General features: G+C 35.1%; 2 pseudogenes across 1 annotated transcript; both read right to left on the reverse strand.

Moving 5' to 3' along the window:
- Nucleotides 1-1,191: 1,191 nt before the first annotated feature.
- Nucleotides 1,192-23,207, reverse strand: LOC105777541 (polygalacturonase-like; annotated as a pseudogene).
- Nucleotides 13,998-15,565, reverse strand: LOC105777519 (polygalacturonase-like; annotated as a pseudogene). Its single transcript, XR_008192593.1, has 4 exons — nt 15,397-15,565; nt 14,973-15,281; nt 14,365-14,879; nt 13,998-14,287 (listed from the first exon to the last, which is right to left on the reverse strand). The product of XR_008192593.1 is annotated as a polygalacturonase-like (transcript).
- Nucleotides 23,208-23,993: the final 786 nt, after the last annotated feature.

Below are 23,993 nucleotides of genomic sequence, written 5' to 3' on the forward strand. Positions count from 1 at the left end.
AGTGCTTACCAATTATAGTTGGTGCCTAAGAATCTCGTAAAGTGACGAGGGTTGGCGAATACCAGAGTAAGCGAACCGTTCTTCTTTGCTCAATCGAAGGTGGGTAAGTGAGCGATCATAAGAACTTAAGTTTAAATAATTGTATAACTGTGTAATCGATTAACGAGGTTTGATTGCCAAATATAGGTTTGGCATCCGTGGAGTTTACGCGTCTTCACAATCAGGTGTGTATCCACATCACCGCTACCGCAAATCCGCAAAAGCAAAAAAGCCAAAGCACGACAATTGAGGCCACATGAGCGTGCAATCGCTCATGCAGAAAACTGAGCCCACGAAACTCGGTGTTGGACTGTAGAGGCCTCCATGGGCGTTTCCATGGGCTTAGTACGTAAGCCGGAGGAGGAGTCATTAATTCGTTGCAATGATGGGTCGTTTTTTATGTAGGCTATTGGGATAAAACAAGCATAAGACCCTCCAATAACTGCTGGCAACCTTGTTCCAAAAAGTGCTTGGAGAATCATGGTATCATTTAAAAATTTGGCAATTAGGTTTATTGTTTTGTCCACTTCGTCACTTGAATTTGACAATTAAATTCCTTTTTGTCTTCGAATTTAGGGTATTATCATTTAAATTTTAAAAATTTTATATAAATTTTCAAGTGATGATTACATTCAGTGTCAATAATTGAACAAGTGGTTGAACATGTTAAACCATCGATTTTTGAATCAACCAGTTTGATGGATTGCATCGCCAAACATTTTATAAAACTTTGACAACTTTTAATATTGACATAATAGTAATTTTAGCTCTCATCGTTTATACATTATGTCAGTTTAATCTTGATTCTAAAAAATTCAACTCCCTAACATTTATATAGTGCAATTTTGTATTTTTTTACAGTTTTGCTTTTATTTGTGACATTCAAGGTTAAATTTAAAAGAGTGAGAAATGATAAAATTATTATATTAAAATTTTAGATTGTCAATTGATACAATGTATAAATATTGGTTATTAAAATTTTATTACGCTAACTTATAAATAAAAACACAACAAATTTATATAAATAAAAAATAATAATTAAATAGTATCTGGTTGAATAGTATTTCAAAAATAGTTATATCGTAAGCCTAAATGCATAAAATGTTATCACATTGCAATATTTTTTGTTGAAGTCTATTTTTAAAGTTTAAGAAAAATATTCTTAATACCATAGAATGTAAAACAAAACAAAATTGAATCGCAAAATCAATATAATTATAAGAGTTACAACCTCATCAAAAAAATTTATACCTATGCTTTTGATTAAGCGGTCGGGGTAGGTTTTGCTGGGAGAGGGGCGGAACATGGAGCTGGATTTTGTTTGCCACTAACTTTAGGCTTCACATTCGAACATTGTGATACTGCAGGTCCAGTCGGTCCACTGTGCGTAATTTCAATGTCGGCAAGTTCCACATTTTCACATGGCAAAGTAGCGCTGCAAATAATCTTCACGGCTTCTGGAAGTGCACAAGTGCCGTGAATGTTTTTGAAACTAATGTTGCTTAGTTTAACTTTTGATTCTTCCTGCATCAACAAAATAATGATTCAATGACCGATTAACTCTTTTTGCTCTCTTACGATTTTGATAAATATATACATACATTGATTTTGCATTTGTTCCACGGGCAATATTTCTGATCAATTATAATAGGAGAACTGACATTGGTGACGGTAATATCCTCAAAGTGAATGTTAGAACAGTGCGCGTTCAAAGACTGCCAAGTTTTGATTCTAACACCATTGGAAGTGTTAGTGAAGGAGCGATTTTCTTGTAACTCCATCAACGGGTTCTTCATTTTAAACAATCCGAGACCGCCAATATCGATACCATGTCACGGTCCACGAGTTACTCCATTGATAACCAAATTTTGGAACCATCCCAATTGAAACACAATCATCACCAGTTTTATCTCCGAAGTTAAGAACATTGACCCCATCGATCTCCGATGTGAATCCCATCGTGTTTGGGCTTTCATCAAAAGTGCGAGATATGGTGAAATGTTCAAAGTAATGTTTTGCATCCTAGAACATTAACGTGGAACCGCTTGCTTGTCTTTGGTAGTTATATCTTGTATCATTGCGTTGGTTAAAAATCAAACCTTAGGTTACATTTAATTCCAGAATGAAACAAAAAATAATTATTACTTAATTCTATTTATAAAAACAAAAGTCATAACTTCTCGATAAGAAAATAACTTACAATAGGAAGTGAACCACAATAATCATGGTTTTTGCAGCCTTCCCTTTTATAAGCAGTGGTTCCCTGGCCATCGAAAAGTCCTCCGCCAGACAATTTGAAATTTTCAATTCTATTGAAGGTAATCCATTTAGGCTCCTTGAAAGCACCAGGGTTTGCCGGAGCCTTCACAGTGCCTTCAACTTGAAGCTCAATAGGAGCCTTGCAAGGACCATCTAAGGTAGCTGTACTTAAAAAATATATCCCTTTAGGAATCACAATTTTGGCTGGCGATGTCGAGGCACATGCTTCTTTCCAAGCATCCAACAATGGCTAAAACAAAATAAAAAAATTAAAAAAAAAAGATACATATAAAGAAAAGAGATTCGAAAAATAGTTATGCATACTTTTATCTGGTGACTATAAAATTAAATGATATTTTGCTTACGTTACTCAAATCTGTTTTCCCGTTTGCCTTTGCACCAAACTTTGCAACAACATCAATAACACCACCACCTCCTCCTCCTTGACCTTCAATGGATGATATGGATAAAAGTACTAGTATTAACATGGATGAAACACAATTAAATTGGATAGCCATACTTTATTTTTATTTACTTCAAGGAGAGAATAATTTTTGTCTTTTGTTTTGTTTCAAACCATCTTATATAGAGATAGTAAGGCCGAATTACAACCAAATAAAAATTTTCTATTTTAACTAGCGTGGGTAAATAATATGACCAAGTTTTACTTACTATAATTAGCACTTCTTTTTCTTTTTGGAAGGGAATTTGCTCGTTCATTTTCCAACAAACTTGATATAGTAAAAATAATTAACTAACACGTGACTTAAGATATCTATTTAAGGTTTCTATATAGAAATGAAAATGACGAATAAAATTGTTGACTTAGCTCGATTGGCATCGACATTGTTGCACATGCAGGAGACCGTGGGTTCGAGCATGTTGAAGGGCATTAATGCTCTTCTACATTAAGGGTTGGCGAGGAGTTATGAGTAGTTCTAGGCTTTGTATAAAAAACGATGAATAAAATTATCCATTATTAATTTATTTTCTATATTATATGAATAATTTATTACATGGTTAGAAATAGATGGTTAAATATGTATGTTTAATAATATTGAAAATTATAATATTTTATTAATTTTAAAAATAAAAATTTATTAATAATATAATAATATTAAGCTTGACTTAAGTTAATTTTTATATAAAAATAAAATCACCCGTAAAGGGTAACTTACTCTAGAGGAAAAGAGGGCTTATTTTTCGTTGACTTACAAGTTATTGTCCATTAAGCAAACTGTTTTCCATGAAACAAACATAGCAAAATGTAGAAAATATTTTTCTGAAACCATTTTCAATGAATGAAACAGAGCCTGCCTTGACTGAGTTGGTGTCACAAGCCAAGGGGCACCAACTCTGTTGGGTAGATTACTTGAATTCAAAGTCTCATAGCAATTTCATATAATTATTTCATGTACCAGCAATGGTCTACAATTGTAGTTATAATGCTACTAAATATCTTTGTTTTTCATTTTTTAAAGAATAAACATAATATGCTAGTATGCTTTTATTTTATTTCAATTCAATGGTAAGGTTTTCAAAAAAAAATATCCATTCAACGAAAAAAATTACAAGTGAGGATCAAATCTCGGATAAATGTACACAATAAGATGTAAATAAAAATGAATTACAAAAGAAAATCATACTCTCTTTGCATCGAGTTGAAAACTCTATCATATGTTGGTGTTTAGCCATTAGAAATTTGAGAAGGTTAGACCTTGATGTGTAAAGTTTTGTCATGCCCTCACTGCTGTTACAATGGACACACCTCAAGCACCCAGTAAATGTGAAAAGCTTTAGCAAAAATAGGCAAACTAAAGATGCCCGGAAGCTCCAAAAAATGGGAAATCGAACCCTTAGCACAAGAGCCAAGCAATGCATTATTATTTCGGAAAAGAGGATGCTCATTCGCGTCTCATTGGCGTCCACAGGCCGGTACTATGTTGGCTAATATAAAATTCAATGAGAAGGAAGAAGAAGCGGGAAGAGAGGGTTGATTTTTAGCCATATAATTGTCAACAACCACACTGCCAGCCGAAAGGTTAAGGCCTTACTTTAATAGCAATGTTGACAACTTCAAAAATTCAAATTTAAATTACTCTTTCCACTAATACAAAAATATTAATAAAAAATAATTTAAATAATATAAATTAATAAATAATTTATTTTGAAAAATTACACGAATTGTCGTCTACTACTACCCATAGTTATCAAAAAACTAGTAAAATATATGCAATTACCAAGCCTAATTTTGGGAAATTTAGGTTGGTGGAGTAAACCTATTAAGATTAAAAGGCAAAGTATAAAATTATTCAATCCTATTATCTCCTCTAAATGATCTAAACTTAACCCACCATGGCATCCCTCTATCTTTCTTCGATTACTCCACTTCTATCGTGTTGTCTAAGATCACCGCCACCGTAAATCCCACCATTATCGGTGATGACAACACGGTGTTCATGAATGCATTGAACTGCAAAAATCATTCACTTTGTTTTACCCTCTTTTATCATTGAAGATAACAGGATTGGAGTTTTTTTTTTAATAAAAACACTTACCCAGGATGCATTGTTGTGAGCGAGGCCATGATGGGATAAGATCCAAAATTGGTTGAAGAATTAAGGGATGGAAATCCCTAAGAAGAGTGATAATCCTGTTATGATAAGGTTTCTCATGCAATTCATGTTTCTAAATTGTAGACACGATAATCTAACGAAACCTGCAATCAACAAAGCAACAATATTTTCATTAAGGTTACTAAGATGGGATAAACCAATATTTATTCCTCAATGAAATAAATTTTCTTCATCTTGGTCCACATTTGTCTTTAACAAAATTGGGAAATTTTGTCCAGAACTTGGATTCAAATGATGTAACACTTTTAATCTACGACGCCATTGTTAGACTGAGATAAGAATTTCATTCATAATGTAATTCACATTACAATGTAATTGTAGATTTAGAATATCTTTGAACTGTTTTAAATTTATTTAGCTGTAGAATATTTTTTTTCCAGCTGTAAGTAGTTGTTATCTTCTTCTTTTTTTTTTGAATTATGTACGCATATATATTGTAGAAGAGTTGTACAGAAAAATAAGAGTAAATTTTCCCAGAAATCTTTTTATTTTATTTCATGGTATCAGAGCCAGGTTCGATTTCCTAGGATTTGAATTATTGGCAACCATCATATATTATATCTTAGTGATGGAAGATGAAAGGAGTAGCAGTGATCGGCGGTCTACGCAAACAGACCAGACCGAAACGTGTTTGGCAAATCAATTGACAAGAGTCTTGCAAAATCTTCAGCCACAACAATCATTACAAAGTCATCATACAGTTACGCTAAGCACAAAATTAAATCAACATAATTACTCTCTTTGGGCACGCTTGATGAGAATGGCAATCGGAAGTAGAGGACAGTTAAGGTACATCACTGGAGTTCCAGCACCACCGGAGAAAAGCACCTTGGACTATACTAAATGGGAGCAAACAGACCTGTTAGTATGTTCTTGGATGCTAGATAATATGGAAGCTGAGTTAATTACAGACTATGCAGAGTATCCAACAGCCAAGGATTTATGGGATGGTCTGGCTACAACCTACAGTCAGGGATGAGAAGGAGTTCAATTGTTTGATCTTACGGTTCGAGCAAACACAATGAAACAAGGCACAGATACATTAAAGGTTTATTACAGTAAATTGCAGAGACTATGGCGGGAGATAGAAGTCAGACAACCTAATCCTATGATTTGTGCAGATGACATCACAATGTTTAACAAACTCAGATCGGACCAGAAATTGTATCAATTTCTCGCTGGAATTGGAGAAGAATTTGATTCAGATAAAAGAGATTTGCTGAAAACAGAACCTTTACCTACCTCGAGGCGACCTATGCAACAATTGAAGGAACGAGATCGTCAAAAGTTATGATCTGAAATCTATCATCGGCAGTCACCTCAGGAGTTGGAGCTGGCCTACTTTCATCATTGGTGGCCGCTTCGGAAGGAGGAAAATCAGTGGCAGAGAAGGTATCCACTGGGCAAAGCTATTCCACCAAGCCACGATGGGACGTTGGTAAAGCTTTCTCACGACGTAGTGGAGGTGTAGACCGCTCTAAATTATGGTGCTCTCACTATGGAAAACATCGACACTCGAAGGAAGAATGCTACCATATAATCGGGTTCCCCGATGGTTGGAAAGCACGTCAGAAGGAAAGACAGCCAACAGGGTCAGCAGCTGCAGCAACTGGCCAAGACAACAACGTTGGGATAGGAGAACAAATGGGAGAAAACATAGGAGGTGCAAATCAGGCAGCCGGGATTGAAGAAGGCAGAAATATGTTCTCTAACATAGGTAAAAGGGCTGGAAATTATTTTTCCAACCCCCCACTTATTGATTTCAAAAGTTTGTTACCCTCTCCATGTTTTAAATCCCATATTGGTGCTGCAAATATATGTGTATTCGGATCACAAAAAAATTCCCAATGGTTGTTTGATTGCGGTGCAACTGATACAATGACCTATGACCAAAGTGATTTGATAAGTAGTACTATTCCTACGAAAGTATCAATACTGAATGCTAATGGTGGAGTGTCTCCAGTACATGGAGCAGAAACAATAGAATTATCACCGTCTTTGAAGTTGAAGAATTGTCTCCATGTCCCAAATTTATCTTGCAAACTACTCTCCATAAGTCATGTTACGAAAGAATTGAATTGTATGGTGCTAATGTTTTCTGGTTTTTGCCTTTTACAGGATATTCAGTCGGGGAAGGTGATTGGGCGTGGCACTGAAAGAGATGGGTTATACTATGTGGATGAGGTGGCTCAACATGGGGCTGCAGTACTAGCTCAAGAAAGTGTTGAAAGACAACGGTGGTTATGGCATCGACGTCTAGGTCATCCGTCAATAGGCTATCTTCAAAATCTTTTTCCTCAGTTATTTTCTAGTGGTAGTTCTTTGTCTTGTGAAACTTGCAAATTTTCAAAGAGTCATAAACAGTCATATAGTCCATCTAATACTAGAGTAGACTCAATTTTCTCTCTTGTTCATTCTAATGTATGGGGTCCAGCACCATATTCTGGGTTTTCTATGTCAAACTCTGGTTTTCAGTATTTTGTTTTGTTTATCGATGACTGTTCTCGTGTCACTTGGGTACATTTTTTAAGACACAAATCTGAAGTAGCTTCTAAGTTTATTGAATTTTATAACATGGTACTTACTCAATATAAAACCTCAGTACAAATTCTTCGATCTGATAATGGGGGTGAATATGTTAATTCTACGCTAAAATTTTTTTTTCTGAGAAGGGAATCATCCATCAAACTTCATGTGCACATACTCCACAACAAAATGGGGTAGCTGAGCGAAAAAACCATTTTATTCTAGAAATGACGCGAGCACTTATGCTTGAATCACATGTTCCTAAATTTTTTTGGCCAGAGGCAGTTGCAACGTCTGTCTACCTTATCAACAGACTTCCTACAAAAATCTTAAGTCTCCAAACACCCCTCCAAGAGTTAGCAAAACATGTGAGTATTCCCTCCACTCTTGTCCTTCCACCTCGTATTTTGGTTCTTTCAGATTTGTTCATATTCCCAAAACTGATCGAAATAAGTTTGATCCATGTTCATTAAAATGTGTATTTGTTGGGTATGTGGTTCAAAAAAAGGGGTATAGGTGTTATCATCCATCCACTCGTCGTCTCTATACAACGATGGATTGTGATTTTCTTGAAACAGAGTTCTTCTATACCAACCACACCAGCAGTCAGGGGGAGAATCAGACAGAACTGCTGAGTTGTATTTCGCTACCAAATCCAGTTTGGTCAAGCACTATTGAGCGCCAAGTTCACAAAGGTCAGAACCCATCTCTAGAGCCTGCTGAGGTGACCCCACTGGATATCCAAGAGGTAAGTACTACCGACTCTGTTGATACTCCCACTGATGAAGTTATTCATGTAGAATCTCAGGATAATGCGCCTGAGTCTAATTTGGAAGAGAATAGATATGTGTTGCCTCCCAGGAGTACTCGAGGTATTCCCCCAAAACGATATGAACCAAAGTATGAGCCCAGAAAGTCAATGTATCCAGTGGCAAATGTAGTCAGGAGGAGATTGTCCTCAGTAGCTAATGCATATGCTACAACAGTCTATTCTGAAGTTCTACCAAGAACTGTGGAGGAAGCATTGAAGAAGGATGAGTGGAGGAATGCTATGGTAGTGGAGATGGATGCATTAATGAAAAATGGAACATGGGATAAGTGTGTGCTTCCATCAAGGAAGAAACCAGTGGGATGTAGATGGGTTTTCACAGTGAAACACAAAGCTGATGGGTCCGTTGAGCGGTACAAAGCGAGATTAGTAGCTAAAGGATATACTCAGACGTATGGCGTGGACCATTCTGAGACTTTCTCACCGGTGGCTAAGATTGATACATTGAGAGTATTGTTCTCAGTCGCTGCTAATCGAGATTGGGCACTTCATCAATTTGATGTGAAGAATGCGTTTCTTCATGGAGATCTAGTGGAAGAAGTATACATGGAACCACCACCTGGTTTTTCAAAGGGTTTTCATTCTCAAGATGTGTGTCGATTAAAAAAGGCTTTATATGGATTGAAGCAATCACCACGAGCATGGTTTGGGAGATTTACAGTGGCAATGAAAAATTATGGATACTATCAAAGTAACTCCGATCATACATTATTTGTTAAAAGGAGACAAGGCCTAGTTACATGCTTGATTATCTATGTTGATGGTATGATAATCACTGGTGATGATACTGATGAAATAGTTCAACTTAGGAGAAATCTCTTCCAGGAGTTTGAGATGAAGGATTTGGGAAACTTGAAATATTTTCTTGGGATTGAAGTTCTCAGATCACAGCGTAGGATCTTTATTTCACAACAAAAGTATATATTGGATTTACTGGCAGAGACTGGAATGTTGGACTGTCGACCTGTGGATACTCCAATAGCAGTGAATCATCGACTACATATAGTTGAGGGTGCAGAATCGGTGGATCAAAATCGATATCAGCATCTCATCGGGAAGTTGATATATCTGTCACACACAAGGCCTGATATAGAATATGCTGTGGGGGTACTAAGTCAATTTATGCACAAGCCTCAGAATGATCATATGGAGGCTGCATTGAGAGTGGTCCGATATCTGAAAGGAACACCAGGGAGAGGAGTTCTATTTCAGAAGAATGGTCATTTGGACATAGAAGCATATACTGATGCTGACTGGGCAGGAAATCCAGTTGATAGGAGATCCACGTCTGGTTATTTTACTTTTGTTGGAGGCAATTTGGTAACATGGAAGAGTAAGAAACAGAAAGTAGTGGCTCTTTCAAGTGCAGAAGCAGAGTTCTGAGGGATCGCAAGAGGGATGACTGAAGTTCTGTGGCTTCGAAAGTTGTTAGCAGAATAGGTTTTCCAGTAAAGGGAACACGCAGAATAAACTGTGATAACAAGGCTGCAATAAGTATTTCAGAGAATCTGGTGCAGCATGATCGAACAAAACATGTGGAAATAGATCGACATTTTATCAAGGAAAAATTGGATACTGGTGCAGTAGTATTTCCTTTTGTCAAGTCTGAAGATCAACATGCTGATATTCTTACAAAAGCAGTTACTGGAAAAGCATTTGAACATGTATTGAACAAGTTGAATGTGTGTGATCCCACAATTCCACTTGAGGGGGAGTGTTAGACTGAGATAAGAATTCATTCATAATGTAATTCACATTTCTAAATGTAACTATAGATTTAGAATATCTTTGAAGCGCTTTAAATTTATTTAGTGTAGAATATTTTTTTTCCAGCTGTAAGTAGTTGTTATCTTCTTCTATTTTTTGAATTATGTACATATATATTGTAGAAGAGTTGTACAGAAAAATAAGAGTAAATTTTCCCGTAAATCTTTTATTTTATTTCACCATCACCTAAAATTTTAAAATCTTAAAAATACAAGAAATATATTAATATATTAATTAAAAATTAGGTGATGGCATAGAAGAATTTAATAATATCATTTTAGTATACTTTAATGGAATCTAAATTTAAGGATTAAATTGAGAAAAGTTATTTCTTACACTAATATGACCTTTTATGGTAAAAAAAGTTAAATCGGGCTTGAATCTGGATTAGTCGAGTAAATGTCTGTATGACACCCCAAACACGGTCCAGGCGGTCCGACCCGAATTTCAAGCGACACATTAGCCACCGAGGTGACTCTCTGAAAAACTACTACAAATCACACCAGCCATCCATACTCACCATACATATACAAAATATTTCATACAAGCATTTACTCCAAGAGCATGCTTTTCTAAATCAAACTATAAGTCATATAATAAGCGGAATAAGGCAGCTGCAAAATGTCTCGTTAGTTCATATGGGCAGTATCATATAATTCAAATAGCAAATTCAGCGAAACAAGCAAACACATAGATTAAAAAAATCCCAAATTTACAAATAGAGAAAAATATCCAATTACAACCCTCTAAAAAATTGTTTTTAAATTTTCTAAAATTATCTAAGTCCCATTCCAAGTCTCTAGCCTAGAAATGTCCCACATTGCCTTCATGGGGTTTTATAAGCTTGGTACACATACTGTAGAAAGAAAGTTTGTGCGATGGATCATTGAACTGCTACTGTCCTCAATATCCCGCGCACTACTTATCGTGAAGGGAGAAGAAAGTAAAGAGATGAGCTTGGGAAAGCTCAGTGAATACACATGTACACAACACAAGAAAACACACATCAATAATTCACATGCTAAACAATACTAAAATTTTGAGTAATAAATAAATCGATTATAAACTAAGTTGTGTTCTAAAGCTAAACATATGTTTAAAAATATTTGTTTTCAAAACTTCGATAGCTTACTAGGCTATTTTGGTGGCTAATGTAATCTTTCAAATTCAATTCAACATTTAGGCTGGGTTGGGGAGGTTACATTTGGTGGCGTTAGAGCCTAGGTTTTCTAAACTTGGCCCGTGAAATTTTGAAATATGTTTGCATGCATGCATCAAAAAGAGGGTATTTTGGGAAAAACTATGCCACAAGATTTTTGAAAATTTTATTTTTCTGTAGGAAATTAAAATCTAGATTACTGTTAAAATTTTAGATAATTTGTAAACTTTAGATTGTGAACAATTAGGAGGATAAATAATGCTTGAACTTTTGTTTGAAAACTATAGATATACTTTAGATTTCAAACTTTCGAAAGATCACTATGAACATTCAAGGCAGACGTGGTAGGTGTAGGCCACGTCGAGCTGCACCTAGAGAGTTACCCATTGTCCAGGGAGAAAACAAAATACCAGAGGAGGACTATGTTGAGAAAAAAAACGGTGACGACACGATGACCCAGATGATGTTGAGGGTTTTAGAAAGGGTTGCTGAAGTGTAACGCCCTAAAAATTCAAGTTTTAATTTTTGCATGTTTTGTCACAATTGCTTGTTTGCTTCAATGGTTAAGTTATTTGGGTGTGTATGGGGGTGTTTGAGAAGCCTGGGTTCAAGTCCTGGCATTTGCATAATTTTTAATTTTTTCTCTTAAATGAACCTAGACGCTAGTAGATAGGTTTTAAAAATTATAGTGTTTGTTTTATGACGCAAAATGAGCCTGTGGTCTAGTGGTAGGTGGCGTGTGAAGTATTCTTGAGGTCTTAGGTTCTGGTCTTGGGGTGCGCAATGAATTGTTATTTTGCTGCTTGAGCCATGTAAGTGGCAGAGTTGGAGTGAAATACTGTCGAAGGAAGTTTGAATTGGTCATGGAGGAAGTTGAGGTGAAAACGATGGAGTGATGATAAGGGGAGAGAATTGTGGAGGAAATTGAGGGGTGGCTAAGAGGGAGAGTTGTGCCTATTTGGGGCATTGCTAGTCAAGAATTCAGCTAGGCTTGTGGCAAATTAATCACTTGGCAGTAGAAGCTTTCGGTATTGGGAGTGTTTGCTTGTGGAAGTTTTCGCCAACTTCAGGTTACTCTCTTTTCGCGTTAAGTGTACATTTCGGCAAGAATCGAACTCGTTTCTGCTCATCTTCTCTTTTTATTTGTTTTGGCTGAAACTCTCATCTCTCTTCTCTTTTTCTGCTGCTTAAAGCTTCTCTCCTCCTCCCCTCTTCATTTAGTTGTTTTTCTCCTCTCATTCTTCCTTCCCAACCCGATTCTTTCTTCCCTTTTTAGTCGAACCCTTCTCTCTCCTTGTGGCCGTATTTCACAACTATCCTCCCCCGCCTTTCTTTTTCTTTTTCCTCCTCATCTATTCGATTTCTCCCCAATCAACTCCTCCCCCTCTTATTTCCTCTGATCGCCAAATTCCTCTTCCTTTTTGGGGCCAATCGTCCGGCTACAACTCGTCGTCGTACTCTCGTTCGTTGGGTAAGTATAGCAAATTTAGTGATTCCCCCTTAACAAATCAACTTAAGTGCTTACCAATTATAGTTGGTGCCTAAGAATCTCGTGAAGTGACGAGGGTTGGCGAATACCTGAGTAAGCGAACCGTTCTTCTTTGCTCAATCGAAGGTGGGTAAGTGAGCGATCATAAGAACTTAAGTTTAAATAATTGTATAAATGTGTAATCGATTAACAAAGTCTGATTGCCAAATATAGGTTTGGCATTCGTGGAGTTTACGCGTCTTCACAATCAGGTGTGTATCCACATCACCGCTACCGCAAATCGGCAAAAGCTCAAAAGCCAAAGCACGACAATCGAGGCCACATGAGCGTGCAATCGCTCATGCAGAAAACTGAGCCCACGAAACTCGGTGTTGGACTGTAGAGGCCTCCATGGGCGTTTCCATGGGCTTAGTACGTAAGCCGGAGGAGGAGTCATTAATTCGTTGCAATGATGGGTCGTTTTTTATGTAGGCTATTGGGATAAAACAAGCATAAGATCCTTCAATAACTGCTGGCAACCTTGTTCCAAAAAGTGCTTGGAGAATCGTGGTATCATTTAAAATTTGGCTATTAGGTTTATTTTTTTGTCCACTTCGTCAATTGAATTTGACAACTAAATTCCATTTTGTCTTCGAATTTAGGGTATTATCATTTAAATTTTAAAAATTTTATATAAATTTTCAAGTGACGATTACATTCAGTGTCAATAATTGAACAAGTGGTTGATCATGTTAAACCATCGATTTTTGATTCAACCAGTTTGATGGATTGCATCGCCAAACATTTTATAAAACTTTGACAACTTTTAATATTGACATAATAGTAATTTTAGCTCTCATCGTTTATACATTATGTCGGTTTAATCTTGATTCTAAAAATTCAACTCCCTAACATTTATATAGTGCAATTTTGTATTTTTTACGCTTTGCTTTTATATGTGACATTCAAGGTTAAATTTAAAAGAGTGAGAAATGATAAAATTATTATATTAAAATTTTAGATTGTCAATTGATACAATGTATAAATATTGGTTATTAAAATTTTTATTATGTTAACTTATAAATAAAAACACAACAAATTTATATAAATAAAAATAATAATTAAATAGTATCGGTTGAATAGTATTTCAAAAATAGTTATATCGTAAGCCTAAATGCATAAAATGTTATCACATTGCAATATTTTTGTTGAAGTCTATTTTAAAGTTTAAGAAAAATATTCTTAATACCATAGAATGTAAAACAAAACAAAATTGAATTGCAAAATCAATATAATTATAAGAGTTACAACCTCATCAAAAAAATTTATACCTATGCTTTTGATTAAGCGGTCGGGGTAGGTTTAGCTGGGAGAGGGGCGGAACATGGAGCTGGATTTTGTTTGCCACTAACTTTAGGCTTCACATTCGAACATTGTGATACTGCAGGTCCAGTCGGTCCACTGTGCGTAATTTCAATGTCGGCAAGTTCCACATTTTCACATGGCAAAGTAGCGCTGCAAATAATCTTCACGGCTTCTGGAAGTGCAGAAGTGCCGTGAATGTTTTTGAAACTAATGTTGCTTAGTTTAACTTTTGATTCTTCCTGCATCAACAAAATAATGATTCAATGACCGATTAACTCTTTTTGCTCTCTTACGATTTTGATAAATATATACATACATTGATTTTGCATTTGTTCCACGGGCAATATTTCTGATCAATTATAATAGGAGAACCGACATTGGTGACGGTAATATCCTCAAAGTGAATGTTAGAAACGGTGCTGCGTCAAAGACTGGCCAAGTTTTGATTCTAACACCATTGGAAGTGTTAGTGAAGGAGCAGTTTTTTACTGTAACTCCATCAACGGGTTCTTCATTTTTAAACAATCCGAGACTGCCAATACTGATACCATGTCCTGGTCCACAGGTTACTCCATTGATAACCAAATTTTTGGAACCATCCCCAATTGAAACACAATCATCACCAGTTTTTATCTCCGAGTTAAGAACATTGACCCCATCTGATCTCCCGATGTGAATCCCATCTGTGTTTGGGCTTTCATCAGGTGCAGATATGGTGAAATGTTCGAAAGTAATGTTTTTGCATCCTAGAACATTAACGTGGAACTGCTTGCTGTCTTTGGTAGTTATATCTTGTATCATTGCGTTGGTTAAAAAATCAAACCTTAGGTTCTGTTTAATTCCAGAATGAAACAAAAAATAATTATTACTTAATTCTATTTATAAAAACAAAAGTCATAACTTATCGATAAGAAAATAACTTACAATAGGAAGTGAACCACAATAATCATGGTTTTTGCAACCTTCCCTTTTATAAGCAGTGGTTCCCTGGCCATCGAAAAGTCCTCCGCCAGACAATTTGAAATTTTCAATTCTATTGAAGGTAATCCATTTAGGCTCCTTGAAAGCACCAGGGTTTGCCGGAGCCTTCACAGTGCCTTCAACTTGAAGCTCAATAGGAGCCTTGCAAGGACCATCTAAGGTAGCTGTACTTAAAAAATATATCCCTTTAGGAATCAGAATTTTTGCTGGAGATGTCGAGGCACATGCTTCTTTCCAAGCATCCAACAATGGCTAAAACAAAATAAAAAAATTTTAAAAAAAAGATACATATAAAGAAAAGAGATTTGAAAAATAGTTATGCATACTTTTATCTGTTGACTATAAAATTAAATGATATTTTGCTTACCTTACTCAAATCTGTTTTCTCGTCTGCCTTTGCACCAAACTTTGCAACAACATCAATAACACCACCACCTCCTCCTCCTTGACCTTCAACGGATGATATGGATAAAAGTACTAGTATTAACATGGATGAAACACAATTAAATTGGATAGCCATACTTTATTTTATTTACTTCAAAGAGAATAATTTTGTCTTTTGTTTTGTTTCAAACCATCTTATATAGAGATAGTAAGGCCGAATTACAACCAAATAAACAATTTCTATTTTAACTAGCGTGGGTAAATAATATGACCAAGTTTTACTTACTATAATTAGCACTTCTTTTCCTTTTTTGAAGGGAATTTGCTCGTTCATTTTCCAACAAACTTGATATAGTAAAAATTATTAACTAACACGTGACTTAAGATATCTATTTAAGGTTTCTATATAGAAATGAAAATGACGAATAAAATTGTCGACTTAGCTCGATTGGCATCGACATTGTTGCACATGCAGGAGACCGTGGGTTCGAGCATGTTGAAGGGCATTAATGCTCTTCTACATTAAGGGTTGGGGAGGAGTAATGAGTAGTTCTAGGCTTTGTATAAAAAAACGATGAATAAAATTATCCATTATTAATTTATTTTCTATATTATATGAATAATTTATTACATGGTTAGAAATAGATAACTAAATATGTATGTTTAATAATATTGAAAATTATAATATTTTATTAATTTTAAAAATAAAAATTTATTAATAATATAATAATATTAAGCTTGACTTAAGTTAATCTTTATATAAAAATAAAATCACTCGTAAAGGGTAAGTTACTCTAGAGGAAAAGAGGGCTTATTTTTCGTTGACTTATAAGTTATTGTCCATTAACCAAACTGTTTTCAATGAAACAAACATAGCAAAATGTAGAAAATATTTTTCTGAAACCATTTTCAATGAATGAAACAGAGCCTGCCTTGACTGAGTTGGTGTCACAAGCCAAGGGGCACCAACTCTGTTGGGTAGATTACTTGAATTCAAAGTCTCATAGCAATTTCATATAATTATTTCATGTACCAGCAATGGTCTACAATTGTAGTTATAATGCTACTAAATATCTTTGTTCTTCATTTTTTAAAGAATAAACGTAATATGCTAGTATGCTTTTATTTTATTTCAATTCAATGGTAAGGTTTTGAAAAAAAATATCCATTCAACAAAAAAATTACAAGTGAGGATCAAATCTCGGATAAATGTACACAATAAGATGTAAATAAAAAATGAATTACAAAAAAAATCATAGTCTCTTTGCATCGAGTTGAAAACTCTATCATATGTTGGTGTTTAGCCATTAGGGCTGAGAAGGTTAGACCTTGATGTGTAAAGTTTTGTCATGCCCTCACTGCTGTTACAATGGACACACTTCAAGCACCCAGTAAATGTGAAAAGCTTTAGCAAAAATAGGCAAACTAAAGATGCCCGGAAGCTCCAAAAAATGGGAAATTGAACCATTAGCAGAAGAGCCAAGCAATGCATTATTATTTCAGAAAAGAGGATGCTCATTCGCGCCTCATTGGCGTCCACAGGTCGGTACTATGTCGGCTAATATAAAATTCAATGAGAAGGAAGATGTAGCGGGAAGAGAGGGTTGATTTTTAGCCATATAATTGTCAACAACCACACTGCCAGCCGAAAGGTTAAGGCCTTACTTTAATAGCTCTTTCCACTAATACAAAAATATTAATAAAAATAATTTAAATAATATAAATTAGTAAATAATTTATTTTGAAAAATTACACAAATTTTCGTCTACTACTACCCATAGTTATCAATGGAAAAACTAGTAAAATATATGCAATTACCAAGCCTAATTTTGGGAAATTTAGGTTGGTGGAATAAACCTATTAAGATTAAAAGGCAAAGTATAAAATTATTCAATCCTATTATCTCCTCTAAATGATCTAAACTTAACCCACCATGGCATCCCTCTATCTTTGTTCGATTTCTCCACTTCTATCGTGTTGTCTAAGATCACCGCCACCGTAAATCCCACCATTATCGGTGATGAGAACACGGTGTTCACGAATGCATTGAACTGCAAATATCATTCACTTTATTTTACCCTCTTTTATCATTGAAGATAACGGGATTGGAGTTTTTTTTAATAAAAACACTTACTCAGGATGCATTGTTGTGAGCGAGGCCATGATGGGATAAGATCCAATATTGGTTGAAGAATTGAGGGATGGAAATCCCTAAGAAGAGTGATAATCCTGTTATGATAAGGTTTCTCATGCAATTCATGTTTCTAAATTGTAGACACGATAATCTAACGAAACCTGCAACCAACAAAGCAACAATATTTTCATTAAGGTTACTAAGATGGAATAAACCAATATTTATTCCTCAATGAAATAAATTTTCTTCAACTTGGTCCACATTTGTCTTTAACAAAATTGGGAAATTTTGTCCGGAACTTGGATTCGAATGATGTAACACTTTTATTCTACGACGCCATCACCTAAAATTTTAAAATCTAAAAAATACAAGAAATATATTAATATATTAATTAAAAATTAGGTGATGGCATAGAAGAAATTAATAATATCATTTTAGTATACTTTAATGAAATCTAAATTTAAGGATTAAATTGAGAAAAGTTATTTCTTAAACTAATATGACCTTTTATGGTAAAAAAAGTTAAATTAGGCTCGAATCTGGATTTGTCGAGTAAATGTCTGTATGACACCCCAAACACGGTCGAGGCGGTCCGACCCGATTTCAAGCGACACATTAGCCATCGAGGTGACTCTTTGAAAAACTACTACAAATCACACCAGCCATCCATACTCACCATACATATACAAAATATTTCATACAAGCATTTACTCCAGGGGCATGCTTTTCTAAATCAAACTATAAGTCGTATAATAAGCGGAATAAGGCAGCTGCAAAATGTCTCGTTAGTTCATATGGGCAGTATCATATAATTCAAATAGCAAATTCAGCGAAACAAGCAAACACATAGATTAAAAAAATCCCAAATTTACAAATAGAGAAAAACATCCAATTACAACCCTCTAAAAAATTGTTTTTAAATTGTCTAAAATTATCTAAGTCCCATTCCAAGGCTCTAGCCTAGAAATGTCCCACATTGCCTTCATGGGGTTTTATAAGCTTGGCACACATACTATAGAAAGAAAGTTTGTGCGATGGATCATTGAACTGCTACTGTCCTCAATATCCCGCGCACTACTTATCGTGAAGGGAGAAGAAAGTAAAGAGATGAGCTTGGGAAAGCTCAGTGAATACACATGTACACAACACAAGAAAACACACATCAATAATTCACATGCTAAACAATACTAAAATTTTGAGTAATAAATAAATCGATTATAAACTAAGTTGTGTTCTAAAGCTAAACATATGTTTAAAAATATTTGTTTTCAAAACTTCGATAGCTTACTAGGCTATTTTGGTGGCTAATGTAATCTTTCAAATTCAATTCAACATTTAGGCCGGGTTGGGGAGGTTACATTTGGTGGCATTAGAGCCTAGGTTTTCAAAACTTGGCCCGTGAAATTTTGAAATATGTTTGCATGCATGCAGCAAAAAGGGGGTATTTTGGGAAAAACCATGCCACAAGATTTTTGAAAATTTTATTTTTCTGTAGGAAATTAAAATCTAGATTACTGTTAAAACTTTAGATAATTTGTAAACTTTAGATTGTGAACAATTAGGAGGATAAATAATGCTTGAACTTTTGTTTGGAAACTATAGATATACTTTAGATTTCAAACTTTCGAAAGATCACTATGAACATTCAAGGCAGACGTGGTAGGTGTAGGCCACGTAGAGCTGCACCTAGAGAGTTACCCATTGTCTAGGGAGAAAACAAAATACCAGAGGAGGACTATGTTGAGAAAAAAATGGTGACGACACGATGACCCAGATGATGTTGAGGGTTTTACAAAGGGTTGCTGGAGTGTAACGCCCTAAAAAATCAAGTTTTAATTTTTGCATGTTTTGTCGCAATTTCTTGTTTGCTTCAATGGTTAAGTTATTTGGGTGTGTATGGGGGTGTTTGAGAAGCTTGGGTTCAAGTCTTGGCTTTTACATAATTTTTAATTTTTTCTCTTAAATGAACCTGGACGCTAGTAGATAGGTTTTAAAAATAATAGTGTTTGTTTTATGACACGAAATGAGCCTGTGGTCTAGTGGTTGGTGGCGTGTGAAGTATTCTTGAGGTCTTAGGTTCTGGTCTTGGGGTGCGCAATGAATTGTTATTTTGCTGCTTGAGCCGTGTAAGTGGCAGAGTTGGAGTGAAATACTATCGAAGGAAGTTTGAATTGGTCATGGAGGAAGTTGAGGTGAAAACGATGGAGTGATGATAAGGGGAGAGAATTGTGGAGAAAATTGAAAGGTGGCTAAGAGGGAGAGTTGTGCCTATTTGGGGCATTGCTAGTCAAGAATTCAGCTAGGCTTGTGCCAAATTAATCACTTGGTAGTAGAAGCTTTCGGTATTGGGAGTGTTTATCTTTTACTGTGGAAGTTTCCGCCAACTTCGGGTTACTCTCTTTTTGCGTTAAGTGTACATTTCGGTAAGAATCAAACTCGTTTCTGCTCATCTTCTCTTTTTCTTTGTTTTGGCCGAAACTCTCCTCTCTTTTCTCTTCTTCTGCTGCCTAAAGCTCCTCTCCTCCTCCCCTCTTCATTTAGTTGTTTTTCTTCCCTCATTCTTCCTTCCCAACCCGATTCTTTCTTCCCTTTTTGGTCGAACCCTTCTCTCTCTTTGTGGTCGTATTTCACAACTATCCTCCCCCGCCTTACTTTTTCTTTTTCCTCCTCATCTATTCGGTTTCTCCTCAATCAACTCCTCCCCCTCTTATTTCCTCTGATCGCCAAATTCCCCTTCCTTTTTGGGGCCAATCGTCCGGCTACAACTCGTCGTCGTACTCTCGTTCGTTGGGTAAGTATAGCAAATTTAGTGATTCCCCCTTAACAAATCAACTTAAGTACTTACCAATTATAGTTGGTGCCTAAGAATCTTGTGAAGTGACGAGGGTTGGCGAATACCTGAGTAAGCGAAACGTTTTTCTTTGCTCAATTGAAGGTGGGTAAGTGAGCGATCATAAGAACTGAAGTTTAAATAATTGTATAACTGTGTAATCGATTATCGAAGTTTGATTGCCAAATATAGGTTTGGCATCCCTGGAGTTTACGCGTCTTCACAATTAAGTGTGTATCCACATGACCGCTACCGCAAATCGACAAAAGCTAAAAAGCCGAAGCACGACAATCGAGGCCACATGAGCGTGCGATCGCTCATGCAGAAAACTGAGCCCACGAAACTGGGGGTTGGACGGTAGAGGCCTCCATGGGCGTTTCCATGGGCTTAGTACGTAAGCCGAAGGAGAAGTCACCAATTCGTTGCAATGATGGGTCGTTTTTTATGTGGGCTATTGGGATAAAACAAGCATAAGACCCTCCAATAACTGCTGGCAACCTTGTTCCAAAAAGTGCTTGGAGAATCGTGGTATCATTTAAAAATTTGGCTATTAGGTTTATTTTTTTGTCCACTTCGTCACTTGAATTTGACAATTAAATTCCTTTTTGTCTTCGAATTTAGGGTATTATCATTTAAATTTTAAAAATTTTATTTAAATTTTCAAGTGATGATTACATTCAGTGTCAATAATTGAACAAGTGGCTGAACATGTTAAACCATCGATTTTTTATTCAACTAGTTTGATAGATTGCATCGCCAAACATTTTATAAAACTTTGACAGCTTTTAATATTGACATAATAGTAATTTTAGCTCTCATCGTTTATACATTATGTCAGTTTAATCTTGATTCTAAAAATTCAACTCCCTAACATTTATATAGTGCAATTTTGTATTTTTTACGCTTTTGCTTTTATTTGTGACATTCAAGGTTAAATTTAAAAGAGTGAGAAATGATAAAATTATTATATTAAAATTTTAGATTGTCAATTGATACAATGTATAAATATTGGTTATTAAAATTTTTATTATGCTAACTTATAAATAAAAACACAACAAATTTATATAAATAAATAATAATAATTAAATAGTGTCCGGTTGAATAGTATTTCAAAAATAGTTATATCGTAAGCCTAAATGCATAAAATGTTATCACATTGCAATATTTTTTGTTGGAGTCTATTTTAAAATTTAAGAAAAATATTCTTAATACCATAGAATGTAAAACAAAACAAAATTGAATTGCAAAATCAATATAATTATAAGAGTTACAACCTCATCAAAAAATTTATACCTATGCTTTTGATTGCGGTGGGGTAGGTTTCTTTGGGAGAGGCGGAACATGGAGTGGATTTTGTTTGCCACTAACTTTAGGCTTCACATTCGAACATTGTGATACTGCAGGTCCAGTCGGTCCACTGTGCGTAATTTCAATGTCGGCAAGTTCCACATTTTCACACGGCAAAGTAGCGCTGCAAATAATCTTCACGGCTTCTGGAAGTGCAGAAGTGCCGTGAATGTTTTTGAAACTAATGTTGCTTAGTTTAACTTTTGATTCTTCCTGCATCAACAAAATAATGATTCAATGACCGATTAACTCTTTTTGCTCTCTTACGATTTTGATAAATATATACATACATTGATTTTGCATTTGTTCCACGGGCAATATTTCTGATCAATTATAATAGGAGAACTGACATTGGTGACGGTAATATCCTCAAAGTGAATGTTAGAACAGGTACCGCGTTCAGCACCTGGCCAAGTTTTGATTCTAACACCATTGAAAGTGTTAGTGAAGGAGCAGTTTTTTACTGTAACTCTATCAACGGGTTCTTCATTTTTAAACAATCCGAGACTGCCAATACTGATACCATGTCCTGGTCCACAGGTTACTCCATTGATAACCAAATTTTTGGAACCATCCCCAATTGAAACACAATCATCACCAGTTTTTATCTCCGAGTTAAGAACATTGACCCCATCTGATCTCCCGATGTGAATCCCATCTGTGTTTGGGCTTTCATCAGGTGCAGATATGGTGAAATGTTCGAAAGTAATGTTTTTGCATCCTAGAACATTAACGTGGAACTGCTTGCTGTCTTTGGTAGTTATATCTTGTATCATTGCGTTGGTTAAAAAATCAAACCTTAGGTTCTGTTTAATTCCAGAATGAAACAAAAAATAATTATTACTTAATTCTATTTATAAAAACAAAAGTCATAACTTCTCGATAAGAAAATAACTTACAATAGGAAGTGAACCACAATAATCATGGTTTTTGCAACCTTCCTTTTATAAGCGGTGGTTCCCGCCATCGAAAAGTCCTCCGCCAGACAATTTGAAATTTTCAATTCTATTGAAGGTAATCCATTTAGGCTCCTTGAAAGCACCAGGGTTTGCCGGAGCCTTCACAGTGCCTTCAACTTGAAGCTCAATAGGAGCCTTGCAAGGACCATCTAAGGTAGCTGTACTTAAAAAATATATCCCTTTAGGAATCACAATTTTTGCTGGAGATGTCGAGGCACATGCTTCTTTCCAAGCATCCAACAATGGCTAAAATAAAATAAAAAAATAAAAAAGGATACATATAAAGAAAAGAGATTTGAAAAATAGTTATGCATACTTTTATCTGCTGACTATAAAATTATATGATATTTTGCTTACCTTACTCAAATCTGTTTTCTCGTCTGCCTTTGCACCAAACTTTGCAACAACATCAATAACACCACCACCTCCTTCTCCTTGACCTTCAACGGATGATATGGATAAAAGTACTAGTATTAACATGGATGAAACACAATTAAATTGGATAGCCATACTTTATTTTTATTTACTTCAAAGAGAGAATAATTTTTGTCTTTTGTTTTGTTTCAAACCATTTTTTATAGAGATAGTAAGGCCGAATTACAACCAAATAAACATTTTCTATTTTAACTAGCGTGGGTAAATAATATGACCAAGTTTTACTTACTATAATTAGCACTTCTTTTTTCTTTTTGGAAGGGAATTTGCTCGTTCATTTGCCAACAAACTTGATATAGTAAAAATAATTAACTAACATGTGACTTAAGATATCTATTTAAGGTTTCTATATAGAAATGAAAATGACGAATAAAATTGTCGACTTAGCTCGATTGGCATCGACATTGTTGCACATGCAGGAGACCGTGGGTTCGAGCATGTTGAAGGGCATTAATTCACTTCTACATTAAGGGTTGGGGAGGAGTTATGAGTAGTTCTAGGCATTGTATAAAAAAACGATGAATGAAATTATCCATTATTAATTTATTTTCTATATTATATGAATAATTTATTACATGGTTAGAAATAGATAATTAAATATGTATGTTTAATAATATTGAAAATTATAATATTTTATTAATTTTAAAAATAAAAATTTATTAATAATATAATAATATTAAGCTTGACTTAAGTTAATTTTTATATAAAAATAAAATCACCCGTAAAGGGTAAGTTACTCTAGAGGAAAAGAGGGCTTATTTTTCGTTGACTTATAAGTTATTGTCCATTAACCAAACTGTTTTCCATGAAACAAACATAGCAAAATGTAGAAAATATTTTTCTGAAACCATTTTCAATGAATCAAACAGAGCCTG

Source organism: Gossypium raimondii, chromosome 2 (assembly GCF_025698545.1).
Source record: "Gossypium raimondii isolate GPD5lz chromosome 2, ASM2569854v1, whole genome shotgun sequence".
Lineage (NCBI taxonomy): Eukaryota > Viridiplantae > Streptophyta > Magnoliopsida > Malvales > Malvaceae > Gossypium > Gossypium raimondii.